Source organism: Microtus ochrogaster, chromosome 1, assembly GCF_000317375.1.
Source record: "Microtus ochrogaster isolate Prairie Vole_2 chromosome 1, MicOch1.0, whole genome shotgun sequence".
NCBI lineage: Eukaryota > Metazoa > Chordata > Mammalia > Rodentia > Cricetidae > Microtus > Microtus ochrogaster.
In genome coordinates this window covers 124878870-124883208 of record NC_022009.1, presented here as the reverse complement: position 1 = coordinate 124883208, position 4339 = coordinate 124878870, and positions in this window count along the sequence as shown.

Genomic DNA, 4339 nt, shown 5'->3' with positions numbered 1-4339 from the left:
CTCAGAAAGTCCTTACTCCACCTCATTCATGTCTTGGCAACACAAAGCCACTTCACCCTGCGAGTCATGACGTGGCGGCAGAACCGGATGCCCTGAGGTATGGCAGGTTAGATCCTTCGTTGGCTGGCGAGCCTGAGAAAATCCAGGCTGCAGGCAGGATCTTTACTGGGGATGAGGCATGACTAACAGAAGGAAAGGAACTGAAGCCATCTGAGGGGAATAATGACTGAGAAAGACTTCCCAACTCTTCCAATTTCCACGCAAGTGACCCCAGAGGGCGGGAAGTGCAGTGGGCACCTACCTGTCCCAGCTAAGCAAGCGGCAGGGGCAAGGCCGCTAGGCAGACTCTGAGATGACTCCCGCTCTTCTGGAGCCCTTATTTCACCAGGTACACTAGGCGACTTAGGGAGAAGGATCTAGAAAAGCCTGCCGTGGCTGTGGCTGGGAAGCTACCGGCAACTCCGCATCCACGGGAGACAGGCTCCAAGGAGGCTTCTTCTGCGACTGTTTGTATCCTCTGATTCATTCAAGGAAATGACATTATAATAAACTAGCTGGAGGACTGGGAAAATGGCCTACGACTGCTGATACAAACTAGATGTCAATTGCTTTTTGTGAAATTAAACAAATAGGTTGGAGCGTGCATGTAGCCCTCCGGTAGGCGCTAGCTGTTGCCGGTTAATGACAGAGCTGAGGCAACTGAGTCTGTCCGGGGGCTTCCCAGTCAAAGTTATGAATACTTTCAGTAAGGAATGGTACCCGGGTCCAGGATGCCCTTAGGCACATTCAACAGTGCTGGGCTCACTTCTGTCATAATCTGAGCATTAGTTTTTGTTATGATGACCATTACAAAAATGTAGTTACACTAAAAAACAGCAACTTCCAGCAGAAGAGTAGACGACCCTTTACTTTTTAACTGCAGTAGCTCCTTAATTGCTTAAAAAAAAAGACTAACATTTTCATTTTTCAGGAACAGATCTACTATAACACTTTTCTTTTAAGAACAGGGTCTTATGTATCCCTAGCTGGGCTGGAACTTGCTAGAAATAAACTTGAACTTCTGATCCTGTTGTCTCAGCTTCTGGGATGTTAGGATTGCAGGAACCGGAGCCGGTTCTGCGGTGTCAGGGATGGGACCCAGGGCTTTGCGCATGCTGGGCAAGCAAGCACTCTGCAGTCTCAGACAGTATGCACGCCTAGAATACTTAACACCTGGGCAGACACAAAATCACTGTTTGGGACTTATTATTATTCTATTATTAGTAGTATTTAATTTTTGTAAGATGGCAGACTCTGTGACTCCACTTAAAATAATATAAGTTGGCGTGAGAGAATGTATACACATATATAAATATAAATTCTACATATATACCTATGCCTTATATACCTGAATGAGCTGCAAAACAATTATCAAATACAAAACATTACAACGACCTGGTTCTGTATCTCTAAAACTCTATTTACTATTGTGTGTGTATGATGGGGGCGGGTGTGGTATTCACAGGACAGGATCGTGTGGAAGTCAAAGATCACTTCTGGGGGAGCTGGTTTTTTCCTTGTGTCATGGTCCTGGGGACAGACCTCGGGGAACCACGCCTGTGCATGAAGCTACCTTGTCAGCCTAGAGAACATTCAATAGTAGTTTCCTTTCACTGAGTTTGACCTACTGTGCTTTGCAGCATCCTCACATTGAGTGAGGACAGATGAGGGGGAACCCTCAAAGATCTCGTAACTGACATCAGAGATGGGATGCCTGACTATCTGCAAAATCGGTGAGCTTTTCTTTTCTGTCATGTTTTAAAGGTGGGTGTTTTCTTCAATTATACCAGTGTAGCCTTACTGAAAATATGACATCACTAATGACCTTTTGAAAATATGACATCACTAATGTGGATAGCAGGCATGGCTCTGGGTTGAGTTCGTCTTCTCTTGCCTGTACTGTGGGATTCTCTTGTTTGCACTGGGCCCGTACTGTGGGATTCTCTTGTCTGCACGGTGCCTGTACTGTGGGACACTCCAGTCTGCACTGGGCCCGTACTGTGGGACACTCCAGTCTGCACTGCACCCGAATCGTGGGATTCTCTTGTCTGCACTGGGCCCGTACTGTGGGATTCTCTTGTCTGCACGGTGCCTGTACTGTGGGATTCTCCTGTCTGCACTGGGCCCGTACTGCGGATTCTCTGGTCTGCACTGCCGCCCTCCCTATTGCTCTTATCGTGGAGTTTGCCGAGGCCTAGTAAACCAGAGATTTAAGAACAGCGTGTAAAGCCAGTGCCTTTCCATGCTCAGGGTCGCGTTTGACAGACTCCTGGCCCTACTCCCTTGGCGAAACTCAGTCTTTGAGCAAGTCGGGCCTATGGCTCTGAGAATCTTGTTCTTTAGGAGGAAGGACTCCATGTTGATTTGAGATTGGTTGAGATAAACACACACACACACACACACACACACACACACACACACACACACACACACACACACAGCATGTCCCTCCCACACCTTGCTTTAGTTTGCTAGAGTTTCACTAAAGGCAGCAGGAATTGGGTTTTTGAACAGGGGCTGGGCAGAGCCATCACACACATCACCTACACAACCACAGCGGCAGCTCTCAGGTCCACTGCTGAGGTGCTGAAGGAAGGAACCAGAAGCCATGTTTATACGCCCAAAGCAAACAGGGAGGCAAGCACGGTGGCGTGGCCTCGTTTCTATGTTGCTACAATGAAGGCAATGCTAAGAAGCCAAAACCCGACTATTAAAGTATTAGACAAACACCGTATGTTTATAATGAAACAGTATTATCTAGGTGGAAGAAACAGGCGCAGTAACATGAAAAAACACATTTTATTGCACTTAAGTTATAAGAAAATAAAATTTCTAAGTGAATCAAACCATAGACACAATCCCTTTAAAGGTTGTTTTCCTCCATCACGTCAGGGTGTTACATAACTAAAATTAACCAACTTGAATCTGATTGTTTAAAATCAGACTATAAATAAAACAAACAAAAAATAAACAGGAGGAGGAGGAAAAAAAAGACTGCCTAGGATACAGTGTTAACCACTTTCACAGTTCAGCTTGAGTTACGGCTCCTGGTGAATGAGGCAGACGACCTGACTCCGCTCGCTCGCCGCGCTGGTCTGTGTGGACGCCATCACTACAGCGCGGGTGTTCCTCTCGCGTCGGTTACTCAGAGCAGTGAAACTGTAACAGTTGTTTTCCCGAATACTGTAAGATGCTACGACGGACCAGCAACTTCCTTTATTCTGTATTCTATATATCTTTAAAATATCTTGTCAGTTTTACTATGTACGTTCATCCATTCACCACAGCCCTCAACAAAGAAGTTTCTCCGCAGAACAGGCACCTCAGGCTCTGTCCCAAGGAATGTGTTTTAATTTTTGCCCAGATAAAAGAAAATAAGCTTTGCACACACTCTCGATTCTTTATTTGCAGGCAAACTTCACTCTTTAGTATCTGAAACTTTTCCATTCGCAGCCTCTTAGAGGCACAGATGGCTCAAGTTTCAGTGGCAAAAAGTCTTTTTCTCTGTAACCAAACTAGAGCAAATTTGGAATTCAGTCTGGGACTAAAACGTCACAGCAGAAAAAAAATAAAAAAAAATAATTTGTTTTTTCTTTCTTTCTTTCTTTCATTTAGCAGCATAAATAAGTTTGGCCACTGGGAGTACAGTACAGGGCGGGACAACAATCCCACGTGTGGAGACCTACTTCTAGCACCAGCGTCGAGAACTACATCCATCTCAGGACTCGGAACCAGGACAACGCGCCACCTTTAGCGACATGCGCACTGAAGAGGGGATATGGAAGCAACAGTAGATAGATTAACAGAGGCTAATACTGTGATTGATTGACATTGGCAATGGCTGGCAAAAAACAAAACAAAGAAAAAAAAACAACAAAAAATGGAAAAGAAAAGAACAAGAAAGCTTCATGGAAACTGTACAAAAGCAATTCACAGTAATCTCTTTCCGCTTCCCACTTCAGAAACACGACTTGGCTGCAGAAGCTCTGATGACATGCATGTGGATGTCACCGCCATGCCTTTCGAGGTGACGGTAACAACGTCTTGGTGAGGCTCTGCCCAATGACCACTGGAGAAGAAAATGAGGAATAATTGCACCTGGTTGGTTTATAGTCTCGCTTTGCGAAGCTGCCCCTCATCAGAAGTGAAGCTTCAGGTGATGCGCCGCCGTCTCCCTCAGTTACGGCTCTGTCTCTTCAGCCCTTCTCACCGTCTCGTCTGTAGGTCTTTGCAATCTGTTGCCCCAAACCAACATCCTGCACCACTGAGTACAAGGGATTTTTTTCCTTTTCTTTTTTTT